Source organism: Planococcus citri, chromosome 1 (assembly GCF_950023065.1).
Source record: "Planococcus citri chromosome 1, ihPlaCitr1.1, whole genome shotgun sequence".
Taxonomy (NCBI): domain Eukaryota; kingdom Metazoa; phylum Arthropoda; class Insecta; order Hemiptera; family Pseudococcidae; genus Planococcus; species Planococcus citri.
Genome location: NC_088677.1, coordinates 10,386,782 through 10,413,339, shown reverse-complemented (window position 1 = coordinate 10,413,339; position 26,558 = coordinate 10,386,782). Strand labels below are relative to the sequence as shown.

General features: G+C 31.0%; 1 protein-coding gene across 1 annotated transcript in view; it reads right to left on the bottom strand.

Moving 5' to 3' along the window:
* Positions 1-26,558, bottom strand: part of LOC135847388 (inactive dipeptidyl peptidase 10-like) — a 601,135-nt gene that overhangs the window by 304,847 nt on the left and 269,730 nt on the right. The gene's annotated exons all lie outside the window — the stretch shown is intronic.

Here is a 26,558-nt window from a genome sequence, read left to right as displayed (position 1 = left end):
GTTTCAAAGTTCCATTTTCTTTCATTCCAATTGCAGAAATTACCTCATGTTATAGGCCTTTTACAATAAACCTACAAATTCTTCTTTCTTCCACTTTTTTTTGTCACAAATTATGCACAATTGAATCACATCTGTCAAGTACCTATTCCAAAATATTTTCATTTTCTCCTTGGCTTCTTTTCATTAATTTCATTTCAGCCAAATCCTTATTTGCACTGCCATTACGTAAATTCGGATAAAAATTGTGCTTTCAAATTTTTCAGCGGTAAATCTCGATCAATACCAACAGTGGCATAGCCAGGATTTTCTCAAGGAGGGGGAAAACCCAGATTTTTAGGTACAAAAAATCAAAATGAGGGGAAATTTCCTGGAAACATATTGTGATGTGTGTGATTTGATGAAAATTAAGGTAAAATTACTGCTCCAGCGAAGCGAAAGCGAACATTTTTAGAAAAAATAAAATGTGTCCAAACAACAAAAAATTGTCCATTTTTGCTCACAAGGAGGGGCATGGCCCCCTTCGTCCCCCTTAGCTACGCCACTGAATACCAAAAAAGAAACTCAAAAAAATGCTCTGAATACAGAACCATTACATTAATGAGCCACACACTGAAGTTACTACTCACCATCATAAATGTCAGAATTGAAAGGAAGATAGATGAAAATCTAAGCGAAACACAATAATGGCTTTGTAGCAAAAAAAGGGAAGTGAGATGCAATAGCCCTGCTGAAAATGATCATTCATAGAGCACTGAATGCAAATAGGGAAATCATCGCTTACTTTGTCAATTATGAGAAAGCATTTTTTTGATCATGCCAACCATGGGAAGATGTTGGAGATCCTGAAAAAATACAATATTGATGACAATGACCTCCAAATAATCAAGAACTTGTAAGTACTGGGAGCAGAGTGCAAACATCAAGATCAGCACTGGTAGGCAGCATACCTTCATCATATATTTCATTTATTATCTTCAGCTGCTCCTTATTGTAGTCCGGTGTTATTATTTTTGATGTGAGCAGTAAATTTTCCTTCTCTTGAACTTTGGTCAGAGAAAAGAAAAGAAAAATGATCTGACCCAAGCAAAGAGAGGAACTTTTCCCAAAAATTCACATTTTTTTGCCAATATTTTTCTGTCCGAGGGGAGATGATACCCCTTCCCCTTCGTCATGCCTCTGTGAGATAAATAATAATACTACATACCTATTCTGAACAAAATCACACATTTCCAACACTCACAGATTTCTCAATTTCACCAAAAAAAAAAACCTGCCATGCAAATTGTAAAATTAATCCGAGCGATAGACTCGAGTAATTTGGCTTTAACAATTTAATAGTATCTGGGAAATTATTCTAATTACGTATCTGCCAATAATTACTTTCTACTGTTTACCAGCTAAATCCCGCGAACGGATTATTTTCAAAGAATTTCACGCTTTATAGAACACACTGAAACTCGACGTATCTCGGTATAGGTAGGTATCATTTGCCATATTAAACTCAGCTCACTACGCGTAGATGAAGAAATTTCCACAGGATTAACATTAATTAGAATTTTATTACGTGTAAATGAGAAATTTGAATAGCATCAAGAGTGTTTCTTATAACAACAATCGATGGTTATAGCCTACTTCTACCTACCCCTATATATGGTACAGGGAGACTCGATAAAGACGCCAAGACTAAAAGAAAATCCCTATTAAAAACTTTCTCAAGCAAAAGTACATACTCTACGCGTTGAAAAAGCTACAAATACCTACGCAACTTCACAGTGTGAGTGCCAGAAAAAGAAATTGCTGGATGAAATGTAAACAATGCGTCGAGCGGGCTGGGGAAACATTTTAAAACCTTACAAAAGGCGCTCGAAAATGCCACAAATTAGCTCCCCTCCCCCCTCTTCACAATTCGTTGCGAACAAAACCGAGACCGACACTAGGCTTGATACGAGCAAAGTATAAAATACACGAGAAAAATATTTTCTTTCGAATGTTTAAAATATCTAGAAAACTTTTCTCCTTTTAATGGTTCCGTTTAACTGGAAAACATCCGGATAAAAGAAATTATTTTTTACGACGTTATTATTTTTATATATTTAATGATTACCGAGAGTGAGCTTTAGAACGAACAGAGTAGGTATGCTGTGGGCCTATATTCTAGATACGAAAATAAACAAACAGATTATACGTCTAGGCACCTCATCTCTCTGCCTGTAGTAGTAGTAGCAAGTGCTCGAATACGAATCTGGAATGGAATTCAAGTTTTACGTATATAAAAAATCAACTCCAACAGATGCGTTCGCACCTTGAAACAAATGTCTGTACATTTGTTTTTATTAGAATAGAGCCGACATTGTTAAAAATTAAACTAAAAATGTGAAATGGCTCAGACACGATGCGCTAAATGAGCACGGTCTACGGTGAATAATGATCTGAAGAAATTACATCGCAGTATTTGATTTTCTCTTCTCATGATGCTTCTTCTTCTTCGTCTTTTTCGCGTCTATTTAATAGTGTAATTTTTATGGAAATTCGCAGCTTTTTATACGATGCTTTTCTTCGAGTAATTATTATTTCATTTCACATAAATGATGAAGGGGAGGGGAGGGGGAGATGAAGAGCGTACAAATTTAACGAGTTCGAGGACGTTTTGCTTTCGTGCATATAAATTTTAAAATTGATGACTTTCGAACGAATGGTCCGGTTACGTTATTTCGTATTATTCTGAGAGTAATCTAATGTAATGCTCTCTATCGAGAAAACTACCTCGAGTGAGGAGTACCTTGGTCAGAATTTTAAATTCAGTTCAAATTCAAACCATTTGTAATCGTAACTAAAGATCTCGTTACACTTGATTAATTTTTGAAATGTTTGTAAAAAGTCATCAGCCTAAATTGATTTCTTGATTTTTGGAAAATTCGAATTTCACAATTTCTGACAAATTCCAGAGCCTCTAACGTAATTTTTGATTTCTCCAGAATTTCAAAGTTTCTCTAAGAGACGTAGAAATGGATCTGGACAGTTCAGAATCGAAATTGTGGCTCATTCTGGATTTATTCAATGAGTTTTTCCTGCATTGTGCCAATATTTTGATGGATACCACATTAACATTTTTTTTGACCATTCTTTAATTTTATTTGTGAGGAAAAAATCCTAAAAATCTCAAGTTTCTTGATCGAAAAGAAATTCTCGAAATTTTCAAGAAGTGTCGTATCTTGTGTTCCTAAAGCCCCCCCAATCCAAATTTTACAATTTTGAGCCATTCTGATGCCTTCAGCAGGATTTTCATCAACTCCTTCGGGATATAAAAATTTCTCAAGGAGATATGAAAATTAATTTGGGCATCTAAAAATCGAGTTGTGGCTTATTCTCGACCTATTTAAAGTTTCAAAAATCTGCTGAAGGCTGTAGGAGTTTTTAAAAAGTTGCTGGAGGCCCCAAAATGTCTTCAATTCACCTACAGTTGACTCGATAGCCTGTTGAAATTGAAGTACTGAGTGAATTTTGGATTTCCAGACTGGCTAGGTAAAATTTAATGGAAATTTCGGGTATTAAAAAATCTGCTAGAGGCTTCAGTAATTTCCAAACAGTGGCTGAAGGCTCCAAAACGACTTGAAATCTACCTGCAGTCGACTTCATATCTATTGAAATTAGTTTACAGAATAATTTTTGGATTTCCAACTGCATTATTAAGTTTCGAAAATGTACTGGAGGCTCCAGTAATTTCCAATAAGCCGCTGGAGGCTTCAAATCGGCTTGAAATCCACCTGCAGTCGATTTCATATCACATTGGAATTAGTTCTCGGACAATGGAATTCGGTTTTCCAACTATATCAAAGTTTCAAAAATGTGCTGGAGGCTCCAGTAATTTCCAAAAAGTGGCGGGAGACTCTAAAACGACTTGAAATCCACGAGCAGTCATAAATTTCGGCTTTCCGATAGCATTAGACGAGACTTTGTGAAAATTTCAAGTTTTAAAAATCTACTGGAGGCTCCAAGAATTTTCAAAAAGTCGCAGGAGGCTCAAAAACGATTTGAAATCCACGTACAGTCGACTTCATATCGTATTGAAATTAGTTTGTAGCGCGAATTTCGGTTTTCCAACTACATTTTAGTTTCGAAAATGTATTGGAGGCTCCAGTAATTTTCAGTAAGTCGCTGGACTGCTGGAGGCTTCAAAATGGATTGAAATCCACCCGAAGTCGATTTCATATCATATTAAAACTAGTTTGCAAGGTGAATTTCGGTTTTCCGCTACATTTAATGAGTTTCAAAAATGTACTGGAGGCTCCAGTAATTTCCTAAAAGTCGTCGGAACCTCTAAAACTATGTACTTGATATTCACCAGCAATCATAACTTTCAGCTTTCCAACAGCATTAGATGAAACTTTGTGAAAATTTCAAGTTTTAAAAATCTACTGGAGGCTCCAAGAATTTCAAAAAGTCGCTGGAGGCTCCAAAATGGCTTATACCTTCCAGCAGTCGACTTAATAACGCGTGCAACTTAGAGTGCAGCGTGAATTTCGGATTTCCATATTCATTTGATGGAATTTTGTGGAAATGTCAATTTTCAAATATCTGCTGGAGGCTCCACTAGTTTCCAAAAAGTTGCTGGAGGCTCCAAAACCACTTGAAATCCACCGAAAATCTACTTCATGGCGTATTGAAATTAGTTTGCAGAGTAAATTTGGGTTTATGTCTCCACTTGTTGAAATTTTATGGAAATTTCAAATTTCAAAAATCTACTGGAGGCTCCAAGAATCATCAAAAAGTCGCAGGAGGCTCCAAAATGGCTTATACCTGCTATCTTCCATTTTAATTTGATGGAATTTTGTGGAAATTTCAATTTTCAAATATCTGCTGGAGGCTCCTCTAGTTTCCAAAAAGTTGCTGGAGGCTCCAAAACCACTTGAAATCCCCCGAAAATTGACTTCGTGGCGTATTGAAATTGGTTTGCAGAGTGAATTTCGGGTTTATGACTCCACTTGGTGAAATTTTATGGAAATTTCAAATTTCAAAAATCTACTGGAGGCTCCAGAATTCCTTAAACCTAGCATCAGTCGACATTAAACGTGTTTGAGTTGGAGTTCAGCGTAAATTTCGGAATGCCAGCTTCATTTGATGAAATTTTGTGGAAATTTCAATTTTCAAAAATCTGCTGGAGGCTCCAGAACTGCTCAAAATGGTTTGAAATCGTTTCCAATCGATTTGGCAGGTCGAAAATGAGATTCAACCTAAATTTCAGCTTTCCAAGTCAATTTGGTAACATTTTGATTTTTCCGCTCGTTTTTGACCTGAATTTGATTTTCAAAAATTCACCAAAAAAATTCACCAAAGCCTCAAAAAAAGCGACCGAGCAGCTATAACATTTTGGCAATATTTTCCAGCACATTTTTAGAATCACTTTCAACATGAAAGAGAAGAAATTGACCGCAGGTGAATTTCAAGTCATTTTGAACCCCCAGCGACGTTTTGAAAATTCCTCGAAAATTTGCTGGAGGCTCCAGATTTGCTCAAAACGATATGAAATCATTTACAATTGATTCGTCAGATCAAAATTATAGTTTATCCCAAATTTCGGGTTTCAAGGTGAATTTGATAAAATTTTGATTTTTCCGCTCATTTTTGGCTGAAATTTGATTTTCAAAAATTCACCAAAAATCGAAAAATGCACTTTAGCACTTTAAATGTTGGCTGATGATAAATTTCTGCATGCTCTTTCAATCTAGCTTTGTCCAGTTCAAAAAATTTCGTGCAATGGTCCATGTTGGAAAGCAAAATTTGCGATTTCGGTTGACTTATTAATCGTTATGGCCCCCGTTTTGTTAATAGGGCCATTTTTTTGGCAAGGTTGCTTTAAAATGTTCCTTAGGATGCCCTCTTCAAGAAAAAAACTGTCCCAGAGGACCAAAGGGGGAGGGGAGAAATTATTTCTATAATATGTTGGACTATTGCGTTGAAAGAAATCAGAAACATCCAAAAAATTGTCAAAAATGAAATTTAGTGACCGAAAATTCGACAATAAATCCAATTAAAGTGGCTCTTTTGTCTATATAAGGTAATTCAAATAACTTTTTCGCCCAGCTTAACTCACTTTTAAATATTAAACAAGTGAGAATGCAGAGTGCTCGTTTGTTGAATTTTATCGAGTCTTTATTATTTCAAAAGTATTCTGCACAGTAGACAGTTTTCTTTTCAAGTACACGAGATAAAACTGAAAGACAATAATCATAAAAATTTCCATTAACAATATTAAAAGTTCTCCCCATATACAGCGAAAGAATTGCAACGACATAGACTTAGTACAAAAGATAAAAATAAAATACCTTCGAAGAAGAAAAAAAAACGAACAGAAAAAAATCACATCAGGCAATAGGATGTAGACAGGATAGAGTACTTAAAAACGAGCGAGGGAAATTTCTCGATGAAAAAACTTTTCGCAAACCTTCAGCCTTTCACTGACTTTGACAATAAAATCAGTACGAAAAAAGAGAAAAATAAAGATACATGTAGAACATTACACAAAAATCTAACAACGAAAAAAAAAAAATACAACTTAAAGAAACTCAACTCAGAGACGATGATGAAACGAAGGGAAAAGATCGGAAACAGGAAGACGAACGCGAGGAAGGAAGAAAGAAATTGAAAAAGAGGTAGAATTGGAAAAAAAATGCATTACTTTTACAACACTTCTTAAAAACTTCTCCTGCAAAAAAAAAAATAATCATCAAAGTCGTATTATCTGCTCGTATTATCGTCGGGAAACACATTCAAAAAAAATATACACGACGTACATCGAATTGAAAATTGGATAAAAATTTCTCTCTTCAATTCATAGCTTTTCATGGGGCGACAACGATGACAGGAAAATGTCGTTTTCCTGCGGGAGTTTTAATATCACCTTATTCGATATTCGATGACGATACATTGTACCCTACCCAACCCAACGTGGCCAAGTTTTGTTTCAGTTTAGCGATGCTGGGGCTTTTATTTGCTATGTTCTTGGGTAAAATTTCGCCATTCGCCGCTTGTGCCATTTCCATTGTTAACATATTCGCGATTTAATTCTGTTGACATTGGTTTTTAGTCCTGCCAACGAAAGCACCTTAGTATGAGGGGATTTGGCCCGTTATAAATCTATTAAAGGATTGCACCATTTATCGGATGCTCGAGCCTTCTATTCGATGTGTGATTGAAAATATCATCCGCGTCGAGGCTTTTTATAAAATAACATGTTTTGTAGAAGAGAATTTTCCTCGATTTATACCCATTTTTCTCTTAAGCTATATTGTGGCGAAGTCGACGAAGAAATGTTTCAAACGTATAATATTCCCTTCCATTTTTCCCTTATACAATGAGAAGACGAGGATTTTCGCTAAAAGTAAAAAGCTCTTTTTAGTAGATACGAATTCGACGTTCGTGGGCTAATAATAAGCACGTACCGCCATATCCTCGATAAAAGTATCAACGAATATAAGGGCCAGAGTTCGAATTTCGAGGATATAAATACCTACCTGCCTAACTCGAATGAATTTCGCTACTAAAAAGAAAGTCGTCACTCGTCATTCTCCAAATACTTCTCATTTCTAACATTTTTTTTTCATCTTTATAAAATGGGCAATTATTAAAGGAACGAAAAAAATGTCATAATTTTACTACATTTAACGTGTTACCATAAAATTAGTTAAATATCCATCTAAAGGAAATATTAATCGCTTCATAAACAAAACCAGCCATGCAACGAAGTGAACCAATCGTCAAAAAAATTCTAAGACTAATAAATTGGTACGATGATTTATGCGAAACACGAGTAATAAGCTATTTAAGAACTTTATCGTAAAATAAACCCAAAGTTTTGCAGCTTTAAAAAGAAAACTATACGTGTACACGCAAATTCAACCTAGGCAGCGAGATTGTTTATGCAACGAATGAAAAATACGCTGCGGAGATATTTTTTATGATTTGAATAAGCTGTGTTTTTTTTTGGCCTTTTTTTCTATTTTTAAAACGTATTTAAAAGTTTGCGTCTGGCGATAAGTACGAGTATAAATCAAATCAAATGTTGGAATTTTGTTTTCGAGTTTGATATTTTTTTTGAACGAGAGATTGCTGTGTAAGAATTTCAATATGGGATGTGGTCTGTTCTATAAATGTGCATAGTTGTTTGATTTTTCGAGTATGTTTTTCCCTACCTACTGATGATGGAAAGAATTTTTTTTATTACTTTGATTGTGGAATGCCTTTAAATAAGTGACTGTGACGATAAAATGGTACGATATGGGTAACCTAGTCTTTTTCAACTTCTTTTAACTTCGATTTAATTCCGAAGTGCTTTGAAATAAGGCGCAACAATTTTTCAACTGGACAAACTGGATAGAAAGACCACAAAATAAAGCATCAGCCAAAATTTCAGATGCTGATATCAATTTTTCAATTTTTTGGATCATTTTTGAAAATTAAAACTTGAGCGAAAATGAGGAGAAATTGGGCTGGACCTAGCCAAGGACAGCTCCAAGGCCTGGAAACTCATCAAGCGCCTCAATAGAGAGAAAACAAGCTGCCCATCTATTCTCAAAGTCACTTAAAACCTGAAAGAGCAGATGGAAGAGAACAGCGTGAAGAAAGGAACCACCTGACCACCCCTTTCTCCATCCAGAAAGTTTCTGATGTGATCAAGTCACTGAAAAATGGCAAGGTGGCCGGTCTAGATGATATACGCACTGAGTAGATTAAAAGAGCGCTCAGTGGCGTAGTGGGTTGAGCCACACTTTCTGAACAAGAGGTCGTGGGTTAGAATCCCACTACAGATGCAGGCATTACCCGTACGGAAAAATACTATGGTTAACTAAAGTCAACTATAGTTACTATGCAAATTTTTGTAGTCAACTATAGTAAGTCTTAGTCAACTGTAGTAACTAAGAAAATTTTCATAGTGAACTATAGTTACTAAGATTAATTTTTGTGGTCAACATAGTAAGTTGTAGTCAACTATAGAAACTATGAAAATTTTCATAGTCAGCTAAAGTAACCACAAAAATTTTCATAGTCAACAATACTAACTATGAAAATTCTCGTAGTCAACTATAGTAACTACCTATAAGTAGATATAAAATGTATTTCCTGGCACTGGAGTAAGAATTCTTACAATACTTTTTAAATTCAAAAGTATGTGGAAACTTATGTGAAAAATTTCACATAAACCTTCACATAGTTTTTCATTCAATCAAATGCAAAAATATTTACAAAACTTAGATATTGAAATGAAATGCAAAATTTTTTGCAATACTTAAACATTTCAAACAAATGCAAAAATTTCATCAAAACCTAAACATTTCAAACAAATGCAAAAATTCATTCAAAACTTAAACATTTCAAACAAATGCAAAAATTCATTCAAAACTTAAACATTTCAATGAAATGCAAAAATTTCATCAAAACTTAAACATTTCAAACAAATGCAAAAATTTCATCACAACATTACCATTATACCACTAGTTAAAGAAAACATTATCTCTAATAAAGCGGTAACACAAACACCAACACCTTTATCATAGAAACTGATTCTTTTAACTAATGCACCCACCAGATGTGGAGGTTGTTATTGAAGAGAAATTTTTGCATTTGATTAAAACAAATTGACATTTTTTTTTCTTTCTATTATAAAATAAATAATGAACACTATTGAAAAGAGCCACCTTGAATTAATAAAAGATTATGTTGATTGGGAGGGAATTTCAGAATATCAAAAACTATCAGAAAATTTCATAAGGGAATTCAAAGGCAAAGTAAATTGGAGTGCAATTTCAAAATATCAAACACTATCAGAAAACTTTATAAGAGAATTCAAAGATCAAGTACATTGGAAAAAGATTTCAAGATATCAAGATCTATCTGAGTATTTCATAAGAGAATTCAAAGACAAAGTATATTGGTTTGCAATTTCAGTTCATCAAAAACTGTCAGAAGATTTCATTAGGGAATTCAAAGACAAAGTAAATTGGGAAGAAATTTCACGTTATCAAAAACTATCAGAAAATTTCATAAGGGAATTCAAAGGCAAAGTAAATTGGGAAGAAATTTCAGAATATCAAAAACTATCAGAAAATTTCATAAGGGAATTCAAAGGCAAAGTAAATTGGAGTGCAATTTCAAAATATCAAACACTATCAGAAAACTTTATAAGAGAATTCAAAGATCAAGTACATTGGAAAAAGATTTCAAGATATCAAGATCTATCTGAGTATTTCATAAGAGAATTCAAAGATCAAGTAAATTGGGAAAGGATTTCAGTTCATCAAAAACTGTCAGAAGATTTCATAAGGGAATTCAAAGACAAAGTAGATTGGAGAGGAATTTCATGGTATGAGATGCTATCTGAAGATTTCATAAGAGAATTTAAAGACAAAGTAGATTTTAAATGGATTTCAAAACATCAAACACTATCAGAAAACTTTATAAGAGAATTCAAAGATCAAGTTGATTGGGGAAAGGATTTCATGGTATGAGATGCTAAGATTTCATAAGAGAATTTAAAGACAAAGTAGATTGGTATAGAATTTCAAGGTATCAATATTTATCAGAAAATTTCATAATAGAGTTCAAAGACAAAGTAAATTAGTGCGCAATTTCAGAAAATGAAAAACTGCCAAAAGAACTTAAAGACATAGTAAATCGCAATATTTCAAAAGGCTTAATTGAACATATTTTATGTAACTTAGACTCAAGTAATATTCATATTGTCAGACTTTAATGATGTGAATAAAAAACTTTTTTATGAAAAATTTTTTCATAAAAGATGTAAGATTAATTTACAACAGCTCTATTTGTGAAAGGGTTATAAGTAGAAACAACATTATAAATAGTTACAATGTGTATTACTGTATCAGCAGAAAGAGCTTCCTTGAATCTAAATTTTAATTTTACGTTTGTGGTACTCTCCTTTATGCTTTCAGGTTGGCAGGTACAATCAATAGCTATTATGGGATATTTGTTGACATAATCATTTAAAGAACAAATTGGTTTCCCTTCATTACCATAATAAGCTAGTTTGAAATTTTTAAACATTTGATAAATTTTATTATAATCATTTTCTGAACTATTTATATTTAGTTCAGTTTTAGGATAATGTTCATTATTGTTGAGAACAGCTTGAACGTTTTCAAGGCCACATAAATCAAATTGACTATTATCCACTTTGATGTTATCATTTCTATTTTTTTGCATCCCAATAAGAATAAATATTGGATTCCCATCACAAGTATATTCACATGTATACTTTTTTGTTGTTATACCAGTTTTAAACTCATATCCCCAATGTCTAAAAATTTGTGGTAAATCTTTTGAAGCCAGTATTTGTTTTAGACATTTGTTTTCCATTTCTCTTCTCAATTTTACCTGTGACATTATTAGTGCAACATCTGTAAATTTTATAGTAATAGTAAGTTCATTTGCAAAAGTACTATCAACTTGAAACATATTATTATAATTATTGAGATGGGTTTTTGTTAACCTTAATTCATGTGGGACGTGAAATACATAATCCTTGTGATCCTCATGATAACCAAATAGTGTTTCTAAAGAATTATACAAAGTAAAATACCCAGATTTGTTCAGAACATTTGAGTTTGGAGAGGAGATATTCCAGCCTCCATCATTGTAAATCGAATCAGAACCAAATGAAACAATTCCTTTCATAGTAGTAACCACACCTGGCTCTTCAACTGAATCTATTATTTTATCACATTCCAAATATTCAATTTTTGAAAATAAATGTGGTAGTGGATTAGTAACAAATGATATTTTTTTCAAATCAAGTTCTGCTACAGCACTCTTGTCAGAATTTTTAGTCACTGTAACAATTCCTTTCACAAGTAATCCACTTCTATGTGGATGGGTAATGACATCTTCATTGTATGTTCTTATACGAATTTTACTATTTCCTTTATTTATGTCATCTTGTGGAGAGGGTCTGTAGACTACAAAGTCTTCACTTTCAATGTAATTTTGTATCATATTTATAATAGGAAAAATTTTTTTTATTAAAACTTGGATTTTAAAAGTTCTTCATTATAGAATTTCCCTTCAATTTCTTCACCATCAGTATCTTTAATAGAATAAGTTACAGGAGTTGTGTGAAATATTTCATCAACTACAAAAATTTCTTTAGTCCAGTTATTCTTGTACTTGTTATCAAAAACTTTTTTATATGCAAAAATTCTAACTCTATCTCCTTCCTTGAATTTCTGATGTGATTTACATTTGGGTTTATTTTTGTTAAATTTCATCAAAATTTCTTCTGCATTATCCTTATCAACTTTAATAGGTGGCATACCAATAGTTCTATGAAGATCTTTTGTGTTATATTCTTCTAGTATTTTAGGTAAAATATCAATCCATCTGAAATTCTTCCTCATCTCAAAATAAATTTTCAACTTTTGATTTAATGTTCTGTTGAAACGTTCAATTATTGCAGACTTTTCCTCATTATTGGTATGATACATTTTAATGTTGTGTTTTTTCAACATTGTCTTGAAAGTTTGATTTACAAATTCCCCACCTTTGTCCACATGAAGTAAATTGGGTTTTCTTTTCGAGATTTTCAAAATATTTTCAAAAGCATCTGTAGCTGCTTTGCCTGACTTATTCTTCAAAGGTTCAATCCATACAAATTTAGAAAATGTATCTTCAACATTGAGCATATATTTAAAACCATCATTTTCTTTGGAATATTTGTCCATAATTAATAAATCAGCTGCCCATAAATCGTCAATACCTTTGGTTACAATACTTCTTTTACAAAATTTTTTCCTAATAGGTGCATGTAATTCTTTAGCTTCTTCCATTTATTTATTGTATATAAAAAAATCCTTTAAAACTTTGTTTAAAAATTTCATTCACATTATCACAATCTTTATCAATTACTAGAAAGCCATACTTAGTTTTCCAACAAATATTGCACATTTCCAAATATTCATCAAATGTTACTAAATGTGAGACATGATTATCGTAGATGTGTCTCGAATTTCTAAGATCTTGCATAAAAATTGCCAGTAAATTAAAATTATCTCTTATACATTGTTTTGGACATTTTGAATAGGATTGAGCTAGATAAAAGCAAGAAATATTGTAATGTCTTCCTCTCAGATAGAAATTTGCTATTTTATCTTGAGGGTCTGTCAAAACATCGTCAAAAATTATAACTGAATTTGGTTTCATTTCTTCAGGTTCTTTCAAATCTTGAGGTAATATAGTACTAAAACCAATGTTCTGTTCTGGCGATGTTCTGTTGATAATATCTATTATGTTTTTCAATCGAATATATTTTTCTTGATGAGATGTTTTTGAGCAAAGATAAATATGGGTATATGTATTTATTTCCATTAGGATTTGAATTAAAAGATTGGTTTTACCACAACCTGATGGACCAAATATACCAGCTCGAATTACATTTGGAAAATTTCTATTATATCGTGGACCCACCTCCTTGTAATCATAATTTTCAATTTCAATAGGTATATCACTTTTAACTACTTTTATAATACGTTTTTTCTTCATTTATATTAGGAATTTTTTTTTGTATTATAAATATGAGATTTGATTTAATAGGCGAACGTAAAGGAGAAACTTTATCTTCTTACATTCACACAATATTTAAAAATAGAGTTAATCTGTGTTCTAATAAACTCTATGGAGTTTGTTTACTCATTCTTAGTCTCTTTAATTCTTTAATGAATGTAAGAAAACATAACAACAGGTTTGATCTTGTAGATGATCAAGGAAATCACGAGGAAATTTATATTCCAGAAGGTGCCTACGAAGTTACGGATATTATCAACGCTATAAGAGATAAAAAATTCAACTCTTTATATAATGTTGAGAGAAAAAATATACGATTTGATCTTTCAGAAGATGAAAAGAAGATGATACCAGTTCCAGAAGGAATTTATGATGTGGATAATCTAGAGAGTACAATCAAAGCAAAGGAATTTGATAAACTAAATACAATAATACAAAAAAGGGAAGATTTACATCTAGATAAGTTATTAGATAAAGAGTGTCGTCATTACATTCACATTCCTGGAGATAAGTACAAAGTAGAAGATATCTTACAAGCAATTAAAGAGAGAAGGTGTGCAGCAGATAAATTAAAAATGAATTTGACACCATATACTCATAAAGTAAAGATAATATCTGAAGGTAAAAAAGTTGACTTTAGTGTACCCAACTCTATTTGTAGAGTTTTGGGTTATAGTGAAAGGGTTTTAGAAAAAGATGTAACACATCATTCAGATAGAATGATTGACATTTTTCCTCTTACTGCTATTCAAGTAAAATGTAATTTAGTGAATACAAATTATGAAAATGGAGAAGGAGGAGGTGGTGTAATATACTCCCACCCCTGGTCAGCTCCAACAGGTGAAAAATATTGGATAATCCCATATCACTACTTATACTATGAAATAAATACACATTCTTTTAGGGAAATTGTAGTTCAGATTGTAGATCAAGATGGTAATCTGTTGGATTTTGGTGATGAAAAAATTTATGTAGCATTGGATATTAGAGAAATGTAATTTTAAGAGAAATTCTCTTAAAATACTTAGAACTCAGCTAAAAATTTCAAACAAAGATGTCCACAAATAACTTGATTGAAATTTTGCTTTTGGTCAACATTATAATATACATTCTTTTGAAAATAGTTTAGTACTTCACTAGGAGGTCTTTCACCAAAAGAATCAAAATAAATTATATAATCATCTTTCTTGAAAAAACAAACCCAATGAGATCCCGGTCCAATAGAATCATCTAAATTGATAATCATGCTTTCATTTCTTCCAATTTGTTTTGGTAGTTGATCTTTCATAAACACTCCCCTAAAATAAGGTATACACAATTCCTTTGCATATAATTCTAGTTCCATATTGGATAAGGGTTTAATAGGAATTTTTATTAACCTCCCTTCCTCTTTTTTTTTTTTGCTTTCACATTAACCCCAGCACCTTCAACAGGTTTTCGATGAGAAGCCTGATTTAAATATAACCCCTCACCTTCAACAGGTTTTCGATGAGAAGCTGGATTCAAATATAATCCTTTTCCTACTTTCTTCATAGCTAATTTGATATCTTTAGAATTATTTATAAATTGCAAAACCTTTTCGTTGTTTTCCAAACCTGTACCAGACTTTACTGGTTCCTCTAGTATATCAGTTAGTTGTTTGTGAAGAGGTTTTTCTTCTTTATATCTTTTTTTAACTTCTTCAACTAACTGATTGTTTGCTCTATGATTGCTATAGGCATCAAAACCATTTTTAATTATGGATGATGCTGCAGCTATAGCTGGTAATGCAGCAACTAGAGCAGGTAAGAAACCTCCAGTTTTATTATTTGTGTTGATAAATTCCAATTGTTTTGCAGACAACTTTATCTTGACTGATTTCTTTTGGGTACGCGCTTTGCTGATTTCCTTCTTTTGATATGTTGTCACTGGTAAATAAGTTTCTTTCATCACACTGTTTTTTGTTCGAATCAATTGTTTGTGATCCAAGTTTAAAGTAATTGGTTTCCCTAACTTTATTCCCTCTAGAATTAACAGTTGCTCTTTTTCATCTAAATTGACAGGAATTTTTTCATAATTTTCCTTTTTCATACCGGTACCAAAGTACCTTTTTGCACCCATGACAGCATCCACAAGCTGAGCTTGTTTTTCCAATTTTTTACTTGTATCTTTATCACGTGCAATATTTGAAGCTTCTCTCTGTAATATATAATCAGCTTCATGAAGTTCAGCAGGATCTTCCATCAATTCATAAGCAACATCATGTCTCCTAGATGCATAATCCAGTTTATTTCTTGGTTCAACTCCTTTCAATATTTGTAAAGTTGGATTTGTCCAGGGTCCAGTAAAATTATGATCTTCTAAATGCATGGGAGGTAATGGAAGCTTCTTTATTGCCCAATTTGCAACTGTACCCAACATACCACTACCTTCTTTCACTTCACCATCAAACATCACCTTGGGAATTCTTTGTCGAATTTTGTCATTCAATATAGTTTTAAAGTTGTTACTATTCATGTTTATTACAGAAAAAAAAATATCATTTCTTCTTTTTGCATCTAATCACTTTTTTTCTAAATTTCCAAATACTTTTCAAGAGAATCGTCATCAAGAAAATACATGTTTTCATATTTTGATGCTGGGAGCTTGTTCTCCCACTTTGTGTATTAGAATTATTTCCTTCACTACTACATGGAGAGTCACTATTCATTTTATAATAGGAAATTTTTTTTTTCAAAGTTCTTTAAGTTCTTGCAAAATCCTAACAATTTCATTTCTTAAATGAGGGTTGGAATTTCCAGCTTTCTTTTCACCATACAAAACAACTAATTTATCAAACAATTCAGGCAAGTTATCCCAATAAATATATTTATCCCCAGATGTGTTGGCATACAAATTCATTTTTTTGAGGTGATTTAAAATTGGTACTATTGCCTTACCATCTAAAGATCCATTTCGAATCTTTAAGTAAGTTGTAACAAATTTTTCTAGATAAATATCTATGATATCATCAATTTGATACAACCCTCCTCCCTTTTTCAGATATTTATCTATGATATCAATTTGATACAACCCTCCTCCCTTTTTCAGATATTTATCCAGTAAAGGTTTTATTACAGAAATGTATTTGATTCCACAACTTGATTTCACTCTGGAAGATGGATTATTATTTTGTTTATAACTACTGGTTTTATCAATAATTTTCCAAAAATCCTTTAAATCTTCAGAATCATACTCATTTGGATCTGGATTTTTTAATGTCAACAACTGCCATAAACCATGAGTTCCTTTAAATTCAATACCACCTTTAAACTTGATGTTATTACCATTAAAAGTAATTTCTTCATTGCCAATCATCCATTTATTAATGTCTGGATCATATCGAATCCCAAAAGTAGTATCACAAATTTCTTTTTTATCATCAGCAGCATAAAATTGTAAATATTGTTTTGCTATTTCGCCAAGAACATTTTCATGAGAACTATTCCACTCAAGCATATTTTGGGTAGGTTGTGGGAAGGTTTCTGGAAGATTTTGGGAAGGTATTTGGATGGTTTCTGGAACATTTTGAGTTATTTGGTTTCTAATTTTTTCTAGTGGTGTAATGATTGGTTTAAACTGTTCTTCTAATACTTCTTGCTTATAAATTTTACCTGCTTTACTTGCCTGATACATTGCCTTCAATTCCTTTCTTATATTAACATTTTCATTTACTAAATTGTAATTATTGCTCATTTATAGTAGAAAAATTTTTTTTCCTATTATAAAATGAAGTGTGCTGGTATTATTCTGTTTACCCTTTTTGTATCAACTTTACAAGAACATGATTTATTCTTTAGATCTCAAAAAATAGTCAACAATGAGGGAGTTACACTATTTTGTAACGTTACATTTTCAGAACAAGAATTTGTGTATCAGCTGGAATGGCTTAAAGATGTTCCTTTTGACATTCCAGAACGTTTAAGTATCAATAAATTTGAATATTTGAATTCAACATCGAAGAAAAAGGTTGAGGTTGTATCATTTTTGAAAGTTATAAATGAAGGACAATACATGTGTCGAATTAGAACAAAAAAATTTGGTGAATCTTCAAGTAACTATTACTATGATTATTTGGTAGTGTCGCAGCAAAATTTAAAGAGTCAACAGCATTTGGTGACAAAAACTTGGGTAAAATTGCTTATGGAAACAGAGGGAGTCAATACAAAAATTGAATGTGTTTATAATTTTGAGAAATTTCAGTCAAATAATAAGTGGTTCAATTATAACAATGAATCCATCATTTCTAATGAGCGAATTCGTACCACAGACTTGTTTATTGAAATCAAAAATCTAACTTTTACAGATCAAAATGCGTACAGATGTGTGAGTCCAAACAATGAGTTTTATACAGCTTTAGTGGTTACAAAAAATTATAAAAAGTGGTAATATCTTTTAGAACAGTGTTCTAAAAGAACAAAGCAGTTAATTAGATGAATATTTCCATCCTAAAGAAAGGAATATTTTTCTGCATATTTCATCACATTCCCTCTTGTTGCCAAGTGAAATGAAATCTTCTGGATCAAAATTGTGACCATCTTTCAACATTAATTTATGTAAAAGAAATTTCATATTTATAAAGTTTTTTCTATGGCTATTTATCAAATCAAATTGATTGGAAAATTTTTCAAAATCATTTAGAAGTTGTTGTTCTAAATGGGAAATATCACTTGGTTTCTGCCCTGTTAAATTAGAATGAATTAGAATATAATCGTCATAGTGTTTATGATAACCTAGTTCTTTCAAGAAATAAAAAACAGTTGATTTTTTCACTTGTCCAAATGTAGATAAAGCTTCTTGTAAATGTATATAAACCTCTGGACTTATAAAATCAGTTTGTTTTCCTTGATATTTCTCCAAACACTTTTTGAAATTACTTAACCTATTGTAGTTTGAATTTTGTTTCTTGAAGCAATGAGGTTTAGAATTATGTTTGTAGTGAATTACCTCGGCAAAACATTTTTTGCATATTAAAATATTATCTCGATCTTTGAAAAATTCTCGAGTACTTCCACAGTTTTGACACCTTTTGGATGGATAATACTCTTTTTTTGATACATTGCATATGAGACCAAATCTCTGTGAAGCTTCCTTCATAATCTCATAAGGAATGATTTTTTTCATTTCATTCAAATATGTATTCACATTTGTTTTCATCAAGTTTTCTCTCGTTCTCAAATATAACATCAATATGCTTTCTGAAAATTGAAACTTGTCCATGTTTTTAAAATCATTCACAACTTCAGGAGAAAGAGCATCCTCAATGTTGTATGTTTTCACTCTTTGCTTAGATTCTTGAAATAATTGAATATTGTTCCTTAAAGTATTTGTTATAAAATTATCCAATTCTATAATAGAACTCATTTTATTATAGAAAACAATTCTTTTAACTATTACATTTTTTTCCTAGATACCCAATCTTTCAATTCACATATGAAATCTTCTGATAGTTCTTGATTTTCTAAGATTTCTTTCCAATCTACTTTGTCTTTGAATTCTCTAATGAAATGTTCAGACAGTTTTTGACTCCATGAAATACATTCCCAGCATACTTGGTCTTTAAATTCTTTAATGAAATCTTCAGCCAGTTTTTGATGGCATGAAATCCAATGCCAATTTACTTGATCTTTGAATTCTCTAATGAAATGTTCAGACAGTTTTTGATGACCTGAAATCCAATGCCAATTTACACAATCTTTGAATTCCATGATGAAATCTTCTGATAGTTCTTGATAACGTGAAATTTCTTCCCAATTTACTTTGCCTTTGAATTCCCTTATGAAATTTTCTGATAGTTTTTGATAACGTGAAATTTCTTCCCAATTTACTTTGTCTTTGAATTCCCTAATGAAATCTTCTGACAGTTTTTGATGAACTGAAATTGCAAACCAATATACTTTGTCTTTGAATTCCCTAATGAAATCTTCTGACAGTTTTTGATGAACTGAAATTGCAAACCAATATACTTTGTCTTTGAATTCTCTGATTAAATTTTCTGATAGTTCCTGATTACTTGAAACATCATACCAATTTACATGAGAGAGTAATAATTTAAGATGCCCCTTTTCATTATTGATCATATTATTATTTTATAATAAGGAAAAAAAAATTTTAACCAAAGTTATTTATATTAGTGAAGAGAGAGTTTTCAAATGTGTGATAAAATTCTGTCTTTCTACTTCTAGTTTATAATGTCCCCAAGGTAAAGTTTCATTGTCAAATATACATCTCTTGTCATCAAATGGAGATAAACCTCTTTTATCTTGTTCAAATGTGTAAATATTATGATTTTTACTTTGTATAATTTTCTGCTTGAAACTCTTTGTTATTTTCTTCTCTAAGCATTCTTTATAATCATTATGGGTGATTTGATTTTTGATTACATGTTTCTTCACTCCTTTTGCTCTTTTCTTTTCATCTTCTTCAAATACTTTGATGGAGTACAATTTAGAAGCTAACCCTATGAATTCTTCAATACTTTTTCCTTTCATTTCATCTTTGAATTTACCAATAACTTTTTTATTAACTTGAGGAATACCATATATATTATTCTCAGGATAGTCTGATGTGTCAAATTCATCAATCATTCCTTTCATATCACTGTAAAAGTCTGGCGTTTTTATTGACAAAATTAATGAGTCTGTATCAGTATACAAAAGTTTAACATCATTTTTATATTCTCTCTTCAACCTATAATAGAAATCATACATCAATGTTTTTGAAATATCTAAAATAGAAACACCCACATAAATTGGTTGATTGAAATTGATGTGAGTTTTTTTCATGTGAACAGCTGCAAGATCTTCTGCAAAAAATGTTGATTTTACAAAATTTGGTTTTGAAACATACTTTGTATATTTTTTACCTTCACTAATCAATTTTATATCCACATGATTTCGCACATTCATCATTGTTCTACCAAACACCGAGTTATTCATCAATTTAAAAAAGTCTTTTTCAAATTCATTTTTTGCATTTTGTCTATGCTTTGTATTTTTATCAATATATACTTTCATCCAATCTGATTGGTTGAATTGAATAACTCTGTGAATTTTTTCCAATTTCAAACCTGCTTCAAGAGCCTGTCTAAGATTCAAATAATGTAAAACATATTTCTTCTTATCATATAATGTTGTGAATAATTTAGGAAGTCTATTTTCATCAATAATATTTTCTGCACAATAAGGTAGATCAGAATGATAATCATGTAATGTTTCTGGATAGCTTAAATCAACTTCAAACAGATATCCTTTGCTTTGGTTATCTCTCATTTTCAAAATTCTACTGTAAGTAAAATCGTTTGGATTTGCCCACCAAAACCCTCCATATGGTAAATGTTTACTCATAGCCCATCCATATAAATTATTTGCATCCAAATACTGAATGAATGTTGATTCTTTATTTTTATCAAATTTTTCACCCATGTACTTATGATTGGATTTTTCATATCTATTTGAACATTGGGAAATTCCACCACGCTTGGCATTTTCAAACATGTACAACATGTCTACATCAGTTATCAATTCCAATTTTTGTTTTGTTGTTTTCAACATGCAATCCCAAGCAAATCCGGGGGTAGTATAATACCAAAGTGGATCTAACTTGTAAATTTCAAGTGCAGTTTTTCTGAAATTTTCAATCACATCTGCTAGCAAGAGTACATCAATTTTATTGTACAACATTGTAAACTCTTTTAGATTTTTAATGTTGAAATGTTCCCAAATTTTTTGAGCACGTAAAAATTCCTGTTCATCTACATGTTCATCATTCAAGGAGTTGTAGAAATTTCCCCTAGATGGTAACTCTTCCTCATCATATTTTTCTAATGAGTCCATATAATCGTAAGGGTAAGCCAATTTTTCAGTCAACAAATTGAACAATGAATCATTTCCAGGTGGTACTGTATTATCAAACCATTTCTTTAAATTTTTGAAATGACACATTTCCAAGTTTTTAGCCAATTTAGAAAGTGGTTCAGATAGAAATTTGTATGAATCTAAAAATCTAAGTTCTATTTTACCCTCTTTTCCTGAATAGTGTTGAAACTTTACAACTTTTGAGAAGCTGATGTAAGATTCCTCATTATTTGGAATTAGTTTTAAATTATCTGTAGTTCCAGCAAATTCTTTGACTAATAAGTGGGAATCATAACCAGAAAAGTTGTGAAACAAGACGGGTATGAAACTAGGTACATTGTAATTCAAGTTGCAAAGACTATGAGCTGCACCTCTATATTCACCTGTTATATGGTCATGATCCTGAACTTTCTTTTTATTTTTTTCTTCATCATCTAATTTCTCTTTCAAATCTAATTCTAATTTCTCTAGTCTATCAGTCAGTGTTTGATCATCATGATACTTTAAAATATTTGAAGTAATTTCTATTTCTTTTCTCAATTTATTAATATTTTTTTCCATCATAGGTGGGAAATCACTCAATTTTCTTTCACAAATATGACATATTGTTGCTTCTTTATATTCACATTTTTGTATATTGGTCAGTTTCTTCATTTTTTTACAATTATATATGTATTCATTAGCAATACGTACTGCATCTTCTGATAATTTTTCACACAATACTTGAGGGGTATTACTTCCAAAATATTCAAACATGTTCTCTGATATTTCTCCATTCTCATATAAAATGTAATAAACACAACTAATTGGTACGTGCTCTTGAATTTTTTGTGTTTTAGCATCTTCCTCTACTTTAGTTTTTTCAAGTTTTCTAAGTATACACTCAAAATCAGCTATTATTGTGAAAGGAATTTTCATTGATCGATTATAGTTTGTAAATTCACAAATGTTATCACTTTTAAGAGGAAGTTTTACTGCAACTGGATCATGTACTTTACAGCTTTCTCTATGTTCTAAATATTTAACTTCACTGTAAAAATGACAAAGGCACCTTTTGCACAAAAAATGTATTTTTTGAGTGTTTTTGGTTAATTGACTTTTAATCAATTTTGTTAGATCCTTAATCCAACAGTAGTGAGTATTTCTATCATTACTCTCTTCACATAAATACAATAAATCAACATGTTTTGTTTTCTCTTCTTTAGTAATATGTAAGGGATAAATTTTATAACGATCATCATGATGATAAACATTAATAGATAATCCACCTTCTACCAATTTCAATTCATTCACTTTATTTTCAAATTTCTCTATGTCTTTAATTTTCATCGGAAATTCAATATCTTTCAAAGCTTTATCAAAAGTTTTCTCATATGCTTTGTACTTTATTATTTCTTGTGGATTATCTTTTGCAGGATATAAACATGCTAAAAGTGACCATAAAAAGCATTTATTATCAGTATTTTTAACATTTATAATTGCTTTCTTATCTTTTAAAATTTTTGGAAGATCAATATAGGAACTTGCTCTAAGCGGGTCATATTTGTTTATATTTACTCTAAAACTATTGATTGATATTATTCGCCATGGACTACCTGTTAATTCATCAATGATATTTTCATGTCTATCAAGTACACTCTTCATTAAAGTTGAAATTCCATTTGTTAATTCACTTCTATTAGTAATTCTATCATTCTTAGTTTGCAAATGTTTGTATGCAATTTTTGTTTCATCTCGAGTGTCTACATAAGTTGCAGAAACACAAAAATTCACTTTAATACCACTATGCTTTTTCATCCATTCTTGAAGTAAAGAACTAACATGTTTTTTCATAAAATGTAAAAACTTTGACATATCTTTAATATCCCAGTTATTTTTCATATCAAATTGAGCATGTCTTGATTTAAAATTTTCATCCACAAATTCCCATTTGGGCAGAGGTAATGTTTTATTTGAGTGAAAATCGAGTAACCTTTCTACTATTTGATCTTTTCTCAACTGTTTATTAATATTGAAATTGTTATCCTGAATAAATTTGATCAAATTCTTTTCTGATAATTTCAACAATTTTTCTCTATCAATATTAATAGCCTTGATTTTATCTTTGTTCACTAACAAATCTGATTTTTTCATTTTATCAACATTTTTCATTCCATACCACTTCAATTCCGTCTTTAATTCTTTCACATTAATCTTGACTTCATTGTGTTTCTTTGTTTTTAAATGTCTGGCATAGTTCTTGTATGTAATTTTACACATACACTTCTCACATGTTCTTAAAGGTGCTTGGTTATCCATTTTATTATAGTTATTCATTTTATTATTGAAATTGATTTCTTTAACTAATGGATCAATTTCTAAAAGATGGTGTACTTCAAATGCAAAAAAATTCGTTCACAGTGGAAAAAATTCATTAGTTAAAAGAATCAGTTTCTATGATAAAGGTGTTGGTGTTTGTGTTACCGCTTTATTAGAGATAATGTTTTCTTTAACTAGTGGTATAATGGTAATGTTGTGATGAAATTTTTGCATTTGTTTGAAATGTTTAAGTTTTGAATGAATTTTTGCATTTCATTGAAATGTTTAAGTTTTGAATGAATTTTTGCATTTGTTTGAAATGTTTAAGTTTTGAAAGAATTTTTGCATTTCATTGAAATGTTCAAGTTTTGATGAAATTTTTGCATTTCATTGAAATGTTTAAGTTTTGAATGAATTTTTGCATTTGTTTGAAATGTTTAGGTTTTGATGAAATTTTTGCATTTGTTTGAAATGTTTAAGTATTGCAAAAAATTTTGCATTTCATTTCAATATCTAAGTTTTGTAAATATTTTTGCATTTGATTGAATGAAAAACTATGTGAAGGTTTATGTGAAATTTTTCACATAAGTTTCCACATACTTTTGAATTTAAAAAGTATTGTAAGAATTCTTACTCCAGTGCCAGGAAATACATTTTATATCTACTCCTATAAAACAAGAATATTGCGAAAATTTTATAAAAATTACCGTGAAAATTATTTTTAAAAAACAATTCAAAGAGAAACACGTTTTTTATTTGAGGACATGAGTATTTATGACACAATTTGTGAGAAAAAAATCAACACACATTTTGAATTTAAATTCAGATCGTTTTTTGTAGGTTTTTGAAGGACTTTGCTCCATAAACCTGCAGGTGTAAAAAATTTTAAAGATAAAAATTAAAATATTAAAACATTTTTATTGGGTATTTTGGCAAAAAAGAAGTTATTTTTTTTTTAAATTATCACACTATACCAAAATTTTGGCTGAGTTTTTTTTGTCAAGTGCCTAATATTCATAAATTACATACCCAAATAAATCACTTCTTCAATTTATCTAAAACCATTCATCATATGGTATTCAAAATAATTTTTATCAACTTTCAAAAACACCTATACCTACTTTGTAATATTTAAAAAAAAAAAAAAAAAAAAAAAAAAGTTGAAAATTTTTCTAAGTCCAGACCTAAAAATATAAATATAGAATATGTGACGCGCCAGGAGAAAATCAAGCTTCGGTTCGAAAAATCATTTCTCGCTTTTTTGCCAATTTTGGTGCCCTAAAGCTTCAAAATTCATGTGAAACCACCCAAAAGCCCCTATGATTTACACAGCTGTATATACAGGGTGTCCTAGTTATGAATGTGCTCATTTTTTTCATTTTTTCCCCATTTTTTCATTATTTCAACTTTTAAATCAATCTGGAGGCGAAACGAAGCGTTCTACGTGAAAAATACATGAAGCAAAGTTGTAGAGAATTAAATTTCCAACAACCTATGAAAGGTTTATTTTTCTCCAAATTGCATAGCTTTTCCGTTTTTCTCAAAAAACAAAAACCTTATGATGATCACCTAAAATTTCTGTTTTTTGAGAAAAACGGAAAAACTATGCATTTTGGAGAAAAATAAACCTCTTATAGGTTGTTGGAAATTTAATTCTCTACAACTTTGCTTCATGTATTTTTCACATAGAACGCTTCGTTTCGCCTCCAGATTGATTTAAAAGTCAAAATAAAGAAAAATAAAAAAAAATTAAAAAATGAGCAAGTTTTTTTGCAACGCAAATGAATAAATCACTGTTACGAAGTTATGTTCACACAATGCATACAAGATATGTTTTTTAAGACCATGTTTTTAGCTCAGATTAGCTGAAGAACGTGATTAAAACGCAAGCGCTTCTGCAAAACCGTGTAGAACTGGACTGAAAACTCTAACTCCCCACACCTCAAAAACTTGATTTCGAACCGAAGCTTGATTTTCTCCTGGCGCGTCACATAATATGCACAAATAAATCCTGACTACGTAAGTAGCGACCTGGCAGAGTGGGTTAAGCAGACGTCTAGGAAGTATGAATGTACCGTGATGCGTGGGTCAGGGGATCAAGTCCTGCATGGGCCACAAGTTTTTTGAAATTTTTTTTTTGTTTTTTGGAAATTTTATTAGCTTACAATGCCTAAAAATACACAATTTATCAATGGACATTCCATTGTCGATGTTTTAACACCATTTTTTACCTAAAATTTAGGTACTACACTAAACTATACTATACTATGATTTACTATAGTAACTATAGTCGCGAAAATACTATAGTTGACTATACTATGTTTTTTCATAGAGTCAACCATGGTTTTTTTCTGACGGGTAACGTGTAATGTATCCATTGTAGTGCATTTCAACATCTATTACATGTTAATCCACATAGAAAAAGTACCCTGGTGTCTATTGGAAAATCAGCAGTGTTTCTTAGTAAGGAATTGCCACTAGTGATTTACTTCTCCTACTCAAAATTATGAGTGATGAATATTACTGCTGATTTCTCAGTAGAGTAGCACTACTGATCCACCTATGCAAATCAATGGTATTTCACTACTGTCTAGTATGTGTGTAGTAAATCACCATTGGGGTACCTGTACAGAAAAATACTATGGTTGACTAAAGTCAACTATAGTTACTATGCAAATTTTTGTAGTCAACTATAGTACATCTTAGTCAACTATAGTAACTACAAAAATCTTCATAGTGAACTATGGTTATACTACGATAAATTTTTGTGGTCAACATAGTAAGTTGTAGTCAACTACAGTAAGTTACAAAAAT